At 46.0% G+C, this 11,874-nt stretch overlaps 1 long non-coding RNA gene across 1 annotated transcript; it reads right to left on the reverse strand.

The window, feature by feature from the left end:
- Window positions 1-8,006: 8,006 nt before the first annotated feature.
- Window positions 8,007-9,960, reverse strand: LOC113632948 (uncharacterized). Its single transcript, XR_003438011.1, has 2 exons — window positions 9,797-9,960; window positions 8,007-8,405 (listed from the first exon to the last, which is right to left on the reverse strand). It is a non-coding gene; the product is annotated as an uncharacterized LOC113632948 (long non-coding RNA).
- Window positions 9,961-11,874: the final 1,914 nt, after the last annotated feature.

Below are 11,874 nucleotides of genomic sequence, written 5' to 3' on the forward strand. Positions count from 1 at the left end.
CAAATATCCCCAACTGCCTCATCATTATTGTTATTATTACTATTTAGTTTTTTATTATTATTACTATTTAAAACTGTAGACTACTTACTAGTTTACAGTTATCTAAAAAAATGTCCATATTTTTTTATTGGTTTTATGTCTCAAGTTTTTTGGTTTTGTTTTGTTTTGTTGCCGGGCTGGGTGGCTTGTGGGATCTCAGTTCCCTGGGAACCCAGGCCATAGCAGTGATGGCACTGAATCCTAACCACTAGGCCACAAGGAAACCCCCTTAAGTCTTTTTTTAGTCTGTAGGTTCCCCCTCCCCATCTCTATTTGTCTTTCCTTGCTATTTATTTGTTGAAGAAATCTGGTCGTTTATTCTTATATAATATCTTGAAAGTTGAATTTTTACTGACCACATCAACAGGGTCTGTCATTTAACATGTTCTCCAACTTTCTCTATTTTCTGTAAAGTGGTAATCAGATCTACAGAGCTTATCAAATTTGGATTCCATTTTGTTCCAAGACACCTTTTTATGTGGTTAGGGACTTCCATCAAGAGGTACATCTGTCTGGTTCTTCTTTGTTTTCTAGTTTCTATCTTGATTAAAAACAACCACAACCACAAAGCTGTGATGTTTACACTGCCATGGGACAAACAGAATTGTGATTTACCTTTTGTAACTTATGTGGCTGATTCCCCAGGTTCTTCTGCAGTGTGAACTAACCTGTCCCCAATGGTTACAGTGTTTTCCTGCTGGGATTCTAAGACATGGCTAGGAGTCAAATGGAGAGCAATGTCTTCATGTGAGAGGGCCAGTGAGGGTAGGGGACAAGATTTCAAAAATACCTGACTCAAGCTATGGACGCAGGAAAACTGTGTTTGAATCCTCAGGCAAGGCTCAGCTGGGTAACCATGGATAAGCAGCTTAACTTCTTTTGACTCTCAGTTTCCTCAACCCTATACTGTGATAAATAATAATCTCTCCCAAATAGGGCTTACAGTGGACCTTTTATTATTATTATTATTGTAATTATTATTATTATTTTCTTTTTTTGGCCACACCACACAGTACACAGGATCTTAGTTCCCTGACCAGGGATCGAACCCATGGCCCCTGCAGCGGAAGCGCAGAGCCCCAACCACTGGACTGCCAGGGAAGTCCCTGTAGTGGACCTTTTTAATCTTGTGGTCACCCAGCATCTTTTGGAAAACCCCTCCTACACAAGCCAAGACAATTTCTCATTATGAAAATAGAAGGTACAATAAAAGATAGACTCTTCTATCCAGCCTCCTGTGTAGTTAGGGCATAGGTATGTGGTCCAGTCTTTTCCAATGAGATGCAGCTGACTTTGATTCAGAAGAGAGATATATGAGGAAGAGGATGCTGCAGGGAGTGGCAGGAACTCAGAGCTTTTGTGGGGCATTTGGAATACTCGGAGTGGAGATCCTTTCTCCCTTATGACAATGCCCAGTGGTGGCAAAAACCAGGTGCTTTGCTGATAACAGTCCTGGGGTAAAATTGGCATATTGTTCCTGGCTACGTAGCCTTCAAGCCCAATTCTCTATCCTGCTCAGAGACTGTGTGAGCTATTTGTATCCTTAAATACATTCCTTTACTGTTTAAAACAGTCAGAGTATATTCTTTTATTTGCAGCTAAGTTCCCTGACAATTATGGGGATTCCAAGATGTTGCTAAATATGGTGTCTAGTATGAGGAAGGGAGGAGTCAAACTCTACCTGAAGCCTCTGGCCTTCTAGGTAGATGACATAATGCATTTTATTATTGTTTACGTCAAACTAAGTTGGGTTTTCTGTTCTTTGTGCTTAAAAGCATCTGGATTGATTTCCGTGTGTACCTTCAGTGCCTGGTTGTACCTAAATATGCTCAATACGTGTTCGTTCGTAATCACCTTTTAAAAATTACAATATAGGTAATTCCCTGGTGGCACAGTGGTTAAGAATCTGCCTACTAATGCAGGGGACACGGGTTTGATCCCTGGTCCGGGAAGATCCTACATGCCTCAGAGCAACTAAGCCCGTGCTCCACAACTACTGAGCCTGCACTCTAGAGTCCACAAGCCACAACTACTGAAACACACGCGCCTAGAGCCCGTGCTCCACATTAAGAGAAACCACCGCAATGAGAAGCCCTGAGAAGCCCACGCACCGCAACGAAGACTCAACACAGCCAATAAATAAATAAATAAATAATAAAATAGAAATTACAATATAAGGACATAAAATAAACTGTACATATTTGAAGTATATCATTTGAGTTTCAACACATGCAAACACCCATGAGTCCATCACCTTAATTAGGCAATGAACCTACCCATCATACCTAAAAGTTTCTTCGTGCCCTTTTATAATCTCTCCCTCTTTCCTTCCGCCCCAACCCCAGGCAATCACTGATTCCTTTGCTGTCACTTTCTAGAATTTTACATAAATGAAATCAAACAGAATATACTCTTTTTGGTCTTCTTTCACTCAGCATAATTATTTTGAGGTTCATCATGTTGTGTGAATCAATAGTTTGTTCTTTTTAACTGCTGAGTAACATTCTATTATACGGATATACCATAATTTGTTTATCCATTCTAATGGTGGTCATTTGGGTTGTTTCCAGTTTGGAGTTATTACCAGTAAAGCTTCTATGAACATTTGTGTAAAGTCTTTGTTGGGGAATTCTCTGGGTCCAGTGGTTAGGACTCCGCACTTCCATTGAAGGGGGGCGCAGGTTCGATCCCTGGTCTGGGAACTAAGATCTCACATGCCCCGCGGCACAAAAAAGTCTTTGTGTGGACGTGTTTTCATTTTTCTTGGGTAAGTATCGAAGGACAGAATGGCTGTGTTGTATGGTAGGTATTTCATTTTTAAAGAAAATGCCAGACTGCTTTCCAACGTGTTTGCTATTTTACATTCTCACCAGCAGTGGATGAAAGTTCTACTTGCTTCACATCCTTGCCAGCACTCAGTAAGGTCAGTTTTTTAAAAGTTTCTAGCCATTCCAGTAGTACCTCATTGTGATTTTACTTTGCGTTTTCCTAATGATGTTGCGTATCTTTTTCAAATATTTATTTGCTATCTATGCATCTTCTTTGATGAAATATCTGTTTACATTTTTTGCCCATTTAAAAAAATTATGTTGTCTTCTTATTGAGTTGTAGAAGTTCTTCATGTATTCTAGTTACAAGTCCTTTCTTAGACATGTTTTGCCAATACTCTCTCCCAACCTGTGGCTCAGCTTTTCATTTTTGTAAGTGTCTTTTGAAGAGCAAAAGTATTTATTTTAATGAAGTCCAATTTATCCATTTTTTTATAGTTTGTATTTTTTGTGTCATATATAAGAAATCTTTGCCAAACCCAAGGCCATTACTATTTTCCCATAAGATTTATATTAGCAACTTTGTAGTTGTAGCTCTTATATTTTTTAGGCCTGTGATCCATTCTGAGTTAGTTTGGTTACATGGTGTGAAGAAAAGGCCAAGGTTCATTTATCACAGCAATTATTTATTATGTACTCTTTTAAAACTTTTCCCCCAGTTTTACTGAGATATAATTGACATATAACATTGTATTTGTTTAAGGTATACAACATAATGATTTTATATATGTATATACCGCAAAGTGATTACCAAAATAAGTTTAGTTAACATCCATAACCTCACAAGTTATAAATTTTTTTCTTGTGATGAGAAATTTTAAGATTTACTACTCTCTTAGCCACTTTCAAATATACAATACAGTATTGTTAATTATAGTCACATGCTATACATTAATCCCCAGAACTTATTCATCTCATAACTGGAAGTTTGTACCTTTTGACCACCTTCATCCCCATCCCACTCCCCGCACACACAGTGTTTATTGTTTGGGTCATCTGATTTAGTCCTGACATTCTTTGAAGTAAGTATTATCATGTCCATTTTACTGATGAGGAAACAGAGTCTCAGAGAGGATAATTACTTTGTTGAAGGTCTCTTCTCTAAGTTTTGATAGAAATTTACATGTAATTCTCCCTATTATATTTAAGGTTTTTTTTTTGGCTGCCAGGGAATTCCCTCTCCCTACTATATTAATCGCCATTACCTTCCTATTAAAAATGTGAATAGAATTGGTGTGTCCATTAGGATTCTTTGATTGCAAACAACCAGAATCACCCAACACTTAACCCTAATGCCTAAGGATGTATTGGGTCCCCTGACTCCAAGAGTTGGGCTGGCTTCCCTACTAAATCAGGGCTCCAGTGATGTCCCTAGGCCTCGGCAGATCTCTGTCTCTCTCTCTGCTTGGCTCTGCTCTCCTTTTTTCATTGGCTTCCTTCTCAGGCTTCAGATAGACGCCCAATGATGGCAGCAGCTTTCAGGGTCGAGACCCACCAAGAGGATCATCTGCCTTGTTCCCAGAAGCCCCAGCCTCCTGCTTGCTAACTTCAGACCCTTGGCTTCTGGAGGTACACGCAGGAGGAACATAAGACAAAACCTTTCCGAAATGTACAAAAGGGCCGCTTCTTTAAGCCTGTCCACGCAGCACCTGCATCAGAACCACCTGCGGGCATCTGGTAACAGGCAACTTTCTGGGCCCAAGCCTCTCTTCCTGCAGGTTGACTTATGAGGCCCCAAGAAGGAGAGAGATTCATCAGGGAGCCAGGGCTAATCTAGGAAGAAAACCCAGGGAGGAAGGGAGAGAGAATGAGGGGCAGGAAACATGTCCAGCCTCAGCTCCAAGGACTCCCATGTATTTTCCCTCTGGCTCCCGTATCAAGAGAAAAGGCCAGTGCTGAGCCCAGCAGGAGGCTTTGGAGGGAGGTGGCTTCCTGCTAACTAGGGCCTCTGAAGGCTCAGATTGCCGCCCCTCACCTCCCAGGGAGGCTCAACATAGCGGGCATCTCAGGTCTCCCAGCCTCAGGCACAGACATCTTCTGTTAAAGAAGGAGGCGTGGCTAGGGGAAGGAGCTGGGTGGGTCAAGCTCTAGCAAGTATGAGAGCTGCCTCCTTTGGAAGGGCTTAGGAAGGTGGGGAGGAGTGCATAGGCAGGTTAAACTAGGTAGAGCCTGATCCACTAGGGAGGGAGGCAGAGGGAGGCCAGGACCTCAGTCACTGAGGAGGTAGGCACCTACCTTCCCTCTGCCCCACAGAACCTGTTTCACTGCTGTCTTTAGTTCCTCCCCTGGGCCAGCCAAGGGCCTCAGGGGTAGAGGTAGGTGGGCAGAGAGGTGATGGGAGGAGAAGCAGACAGGTGATGGGAGGGAAGAAGCTGCCCAGCCCTGGGGAACAGATGTCTGCAGGAGAGACAGGTGCCCAGTGCAGGCAGATGCAGCTTTCCCATGATCACCTGCTCCGGAGCCAGAGGAGTGACCCTGTCCATCAAGGGATGGGCACTGCCTCCTGGTTTCATTAATGCCATTTTATTATTTATTTTTCATTTTATTGGCCACACCCTGCAGCATGTGGGATCTTAGCTCCCCGACCGGGGATCAAACCCGGGCCCCTTGCAGTGGAAGTGCAGAGTCTTAACCACTGGACCACCAGGGAAGTCCCTCATTAATGCCATTTAAAAATATATATATATGTGTGTATATATATATATATACACACATATATATATTTTTTAGCTGTGTTGGGTCTTCATTGCTGTGCAGGGGCTTTCTCTAGTTGCGGCGAGCAGGGGCTACTCTGTTGCAGTGCACGGGCTTCTCATTGCAGTGGCTTCTCTTGTGGTGGAGCATGGGCTCTAGGCGCGTGGGCTCAGTAGTTGTGGCTCGTGGGCTCTAGAGCACAGGCTCCATAGTTGTGGCGCATGGGCTTAGTTGCTCTGTGGCATGTGGGATCTTCCTGGACCAGGGCTCGAACCCGTGTCCCCTGCATTGGCAGGTGGATTCTTAACCACTGCGCCACCAGGAAGCCCCGTTAATGCCATTTTATACTTCCTCAGCCCATAAAATGTCATCTTATGGCCACTACATCAGCACAGTACTTGTTTGGTTGGTTAGCTGTAAGATTTAGAAACAATGCAGGATGGGACTTCCCTGGTGGCACCGTGGTTAAGAATTCGCCTGCCAATGCAGGGGACACGGGTTTGATCCCTGGTCCAGGAGGATCCCACATGCCGCAGAGCAACTAAGCCCGTGCACCACAACTACTGAGCCCACATGCCACAACTACTGAAGCCCGCATGCCTAGAGCCTGTGCTCTGCAACAAGAGAAGCCACTGCAATGAGAAGCCCATGCACTGCAACGAAGAGTGCACTGCAACGAAGAGTACACTGCTCGCCACAATTAGAGAAAGGCTGTGGGCAGCAACAAAGATCTAACACAGCCAAAAATAAACAAATATTAAAACTTATTAAAAAAAAGAGAAAGAAAGAATGTAGGAACAGTCTTCTCATCCCAAACTCTCATTGTATAGATGGAAGACTGAGGTCTGGAAGGGGCAGGGCCATGAAGCTATTTAATATGCTTATCACCTTCTCTCATGGAGCACTGTGGTAGAAAAGTCCCCTACTTTAAAAATTATTTTATACATGCACACATACATAATATACATATGAAATATATATTTCATAATATGTTGGTTAATTTGATATTTCAAAAACTCATAAGGCACCCAAAAAAATAAGTCTTCTTCCCATTTCTATTCTTGGTCTCCCAGAATAACTAAGCCCGTGCACCACAACTACTGAGCCCACATGCTGCAACTACTGAAGGCCGCGTGCCTAGAGCTCATGCTCCCAACAAGAGAAGCCACCACAATGAGAGGCCCGCGCACCATGACAAAGAGTAGCCCCCGCTCGCCGCAACTAGAGAAAGCCCGTGTGCAGCAATGAAGACCCAACGCAGCCAAAAATAAAATAAATGAAATAAATTTTTTTAAAAACCCCACTTAATTTTAGTACCTAGCTGCCTCATTCTTTTTAACAGTACGTAATATTTAATTGTGTGGCTGAAGCATAATTTATTAACGACCCTCCTATTTAGGTTCCAAACATTAACTATGAAAGCTATGGTCCAGTGAATATCCTGGTGCATATTATGTACGTCTTTTGGCACCTGTATACCTGTAGGGTACATTTCTGAAGTGGAATTGCTGGGACGAAGAGTTTTTGTTTTTGTTTTGAATTTTATTTATTTTTGTATAGAGCAGGTTCTTATTACTCATCCATTTTATACACATCAGTGTATACATGTTAATCCCAATCTCCCAATTCATCACACCACCACCACCACCCCCTGCCGCTTTCCCCCCTCGGTGTCCATATGTTTGTCTCTACATCTGTCTTTTTATATTTAAGTTTTTGATAGATATTACGAGTTGGCCTTTTAAAGAGGTTGTGCCAGTTGACTTTCCCACCCACAATGTGGTGGGACCTGTTTTCAGACACCTTGACCAGCATGAGTTCCCCTTTTTTTTTTTTTTTTTTTTTGCGGTACACGGGCCTCTCACTGCTGTGGCCTCTCCCGTTGCGGAGCACAGGCTCCGGGCGCACAGTCTCAGCGGCCATGGCTCACGGGCCCAGCCGCTCCGCGGCATGTGGGATCTTCCCAGACCGGGGCACGAACCCGTGTCCCCTGCATCGGCAGGCGGACTCCCAACCACTGCGCCACCAGGGAAGCCCATGAGTTCCCTTTTGTTGGTTTTTTTGTTTTGTCTTGCTCATCTGATAGGTGAACAATGGTATCTTGTAGTTTTAATCTACATTTCTTATGTTATGAATGAGGTTGAGCATCTAAGATAGAAACACAGACACAGTTTGTAACTGGAGTGGGGTCTGGCCCCTACCCCAGCCTGAGTCACCGTGCCTGTCTTCCTCACCTCAGCTGACGAGAGCTGGCAGGACAGCCTGGGCCCCAGCCCTCCCAAGAGCTGTCTTCCCTGCCCCCTCACCTGCAATGAGCAACAGCTTCTCCTGGGTGACTGGAAGAGGCATGTTTTATTCAGGCACCCTGGTTTGTCCGGCTTTTCAGTCCCTGAGGGTTGGGTCTTGGCCACTGATGCAAAACAGAGGAGTTGCAGCAGAGAAGTGGCAAGATGAGACCTGCTTTTATTGGGAATGGAGCTGGGGTATATGGGTAGATGGGGAGGAGGCTGCAGTAGTTCAAGGTGAGCACTGATGAGCCCGAGCTAAGCAGTGGGGCCCTGGGACAGACCCAGACGGACAGGACGGACTAGGTGCGGAGGAAGAGGGAGAGGCAGAATGGTGATGGGGGTGGAGTCAGGATGGCAGAGGAGGAGTGAGTTGAAGCTTGCCTGTGGGATGGACAAAGGAGATGAAAAAATGTTTGTTGGATGAATGTCTTCCCAGTGGTCATAGGATTGGAGTGGTCACGTGTTCAACAGAGGGATGGTTAATTCAGCCAGTCTGGCCACAACAGGTTAAACCAACTCCTGCTGCTGGCTTTCTGCAATGACACAGTCTGGTTTCCTGGAAGACAATTAACACACAGCTAGCTTTACTCCTGATTTACCACCTGGGTCTAGCTTCTTCTGTGATGCCTCCTGCTGTCCCTCTGGTGCAGGGAATGTGGATTGGGGAGTGGGCTGGTGGCCAGACCAGCAAGAGCTGGAGGAGGAGCAGGTAAACTGGAGGTGGGGGGGAAGGGGGAAACAGGGGTCCACCAATCCCAGCCCCCATCCAGGCTGCTGGCTAGAGCAGAAGGTCAACCAGGCCTGGTGGCCACTGCCCTTTTCAGGCATGTGTTCTAGATCCTTCTCCTACTTCAGCCCATGTTTCTTCCACAGGCTCTCACCCCATGTGTCCCAGAGTTCTCAGTCCCAAATGAAAACTCTGAGGTGGCAACAAGAAACCCATTATCAGTACCTTAGTCTCTCTTTTAGGGTCTGCAGATAAATTTGAATTTCAGATAATAAATAAATTTTTTAGTATAAGTATATCCCAAATATTGTATGGGACGGACATACTTATATACTTCAAAAATAAAAAGAAAACCACTCATTTGAAATTCTCCTTTAACTGGGAATCCTTTTTTAAAAATTTGCTAAATCTAGGGACTTCCCTGGTGGCGCAGTGGTTAAGAATCTGCCTGCCAATGCAGAGAACACGGGTTCGAGTCCTGGTTGGGAAAGACGCCACATGCGGCAGAGCAACTAAGCCTGTGCGACACAACTATTGAGCCCGCGCACCTAGAGCCCATGCTCCGCAAAGACAAGACAAGCCATCGCAATGAGAAGCCCGCGCACGGCAATGAAGAGCAGCCCCTGCTCGTCTGCAACTAGAGAAAGCCAGCGTGCAGCAACGAAGACCCAACGCAGCCATAAATAAATATTTATTTATATTTAAAAAAAAAAACTTTCTTTAAAAAACTTTTTTTTGCTAAATCTGGCAACTCTGCCAGCCCTCCCCCAGCGGATGGAGACAGCCACTGCCACCTGACCTGTCACTGGCCCAGGTCCTTTAGTGTGCGGGCACCAGGGGTTTTACTTCCATTCGCCAGGCACATGGCCACACGACGACCCTCTGAGGAGGGAGTTCAGTCCCCTCTGGGTGAGAAAACTGAGGCTCGGAGACACGAAGTGACTTGCCTAAGGTCAGACAGTAACGCAGGTGCAGAGGCAGAATCCGAGCCCCGGCCCGGCCAACTCCAAGTTCAAGCTATCTGCCCTCCCCACTCAGTTTGTCAAACCACCTCCTCTCCGAGCAGGAAGGGCTAAGGGTGGGCTTCCGCCCTGCAATTCACAGAGAGGAAAAAAGGCCAACGCGGTGGAAGCCCCCAAGCCCGGAACAGACAAGATTTGGTGCTAGAATATTCAAAGCGATTTTGAAACCAAGCGCCTCTTAGTAATAACAATACTAACCGCGGTCATTTGCATAGCTCTCGGCAGTTGACAAAGGGTGTCTCCAGCAGTCGATTAGAATAATAAAGAAAGCAGATGGGAGACGGAACGCCTGCAGGACCACTCGGCAGGCCCGGGGACTTTTCCGGAACTCAGTCCGGGTGTGGCGTGGGGAAGAAGGGAGGGGGGAAGGGAAGAGAGGGGAGGTGGGGTGCATCCTCTCGGCCGACTTCCAGGAACTCCGGGGTTAGAGAGCCGGAGCCCCAGGCTTGGGATGAAGATCTGGGCGGGACTCAGAGCCTGGCGATGCCCCAGTGGGCGTGAACGTGTGGGGGTGATCAGTTCCTGACATTTCCTGCTGGGCTGTGTCCCCGTGTGTGCGCTCAGCCAGAGGCTAAGGTGACCGGGTTGGATTTCGATGGCAGGGGACTGGGAGCCCGGCCCGAGGGTGGGTCCGGGACGGTGGGTCAGGGACGGCTGGAGGGGAGGGGCTGGAAACCCCTACAGCGGGTGGGGTGGGGGAGTGGAGGTGGGGGTGGGTGGACAGAGGTTGGGGAAAGTCTGGTCAAAACGAGACTTATGTAAATTAAACCTTATTTTCCCCTTGACCCACAGGATCCTTTGGGATCGCACCTGAAGTTCTCACCTGCAGTTGCCAGAGGCTGCTAGATACTTGAGTTTTGAGTTTTTCTTCTTTTTATATGCCACGTGCTGCTGGTGGGGGGAGGGTCGCGGTTGGAGTGGGGTTAGAGGTGAGGGATGTGCTTTAGGCTACCTGGGGCTTAAGGAGTGCCAGGAACCTTAGGGAATCTTTCCGAAAAGCTAGAAAGGAGAAAAGCTGGGTAGAGAAGGGGAGGGGAGGGGAGGGAAGAGAAGGGAAGGTGGTCCCTGAAAACTGGGTTCACCTCTTGGTGGGTATCACAACCAAGCCAAAGATCGGGAGAAGGAAAGATTTATTACTTGCAGCAAGTAAGGAAAACATGGGGGATCTCTCCCAAAGCAGTGTCTCCAAGAACAGCAAAATTGGGGAAGTTTTAAGCTAAGAGTACATGTGTATTTATGAGGGCGCTAGAGCACAGGAGAATTCAGCATAGAATTGGGGCAAAGGGCAGCAGAGTCCAAGCCTTCGTTGATTGAAGTCAGGAGCATCAACATCATCATTCCGTCCTCCACCTGGGTGGGGCGTTAGCTCCTGCAGAACCGCAAAGATGCGTTATTACCTATATCCCTTGAGGAACCAGGACCCTGCCCCAAGGCTGCACTACTGTTTCAGGGCAGCCTCCCTTGTTTCTGCAATTCCCTCCCTTAAGATCATTAATTACTGAGAACTGTTTGAGGGTAAGCGTTGTGTCCAGGCTTAGATTACAAAATGGCTTTGGCCGAAATGGATTCTCTTATGTCAAGAAAGCCATTCCTGGTTCTCTTTCTCCAGGTACCACACCCCCCTGCCCCGCCCCGCAACCTATCTGCTTACAAAGGGAGAAAGAAAGAAAGAAAAAAAGAAAGAAGGAGGGAGAGGAAGGAAGGAAGGAAGGAAGATATACGGGTGTGGATAAGGATAATCTCCCCCTCAGTTTCTGGTTTGATAACGTTATTTTTTTTCTTAGTTTTCTCCTCTAAGCAGCTGTGTCCAAAGTGTAGTCGTGTTAAGCTGACAAGAGGGCAGAAGATACACTGATTTGACCCCCCCAAGTTAAAATTTTATTTCAAATCTTCTGCAAAGGGAGATACTTTGAAAAAATCTAGTGGAAAGATTCCCTCTGGGTAGAAACATTTGATATGAAAAAAATTGTTAGTTAATTGTCATCAAGCTGGACTTAAAAAATCTGGGTAAGCAACATTAGCCTGTTTGCCAGATGGAAGATGGTTGTGTGAATACATCTAACTTCCAGAGAAGAAGGTCTTCTCAAGTATTTTTATCAGGAATGCTAGGGACTTCCCTGGCGGTCCAATGGTTAAGGCTCCGTGCTTCCACTGTAGGGGGTTCGATCCCTGGTCAGGGAACTAAGATCCTGCATGCCTCGCGGCTCGGCAAAAAAAAAGCAAAAAATGAAAAACGAAGGTTCCAGGAATTACATTGGGCAAAAAAGTTCTGCTCC

This window comes from Aethalodelphis obliquidens, unplaced genomic scaffold (assembly GCF_003676395.1).
Source record: "Aethalodelphis obliquidens isolate GAN/ISIS:26980383/991018 unplaced genomic scaffold, ASM367639v1 scaffold38, whole genome shotgun sequence".
NCBI classification, from domain to species: domain Eukaryota; kingdom Metazoa; phylum Chordata; class Mammalia; order Artiodactyla; family Delphinidae; genus Aethalodelphis; species Aethalodelphis obliquidens.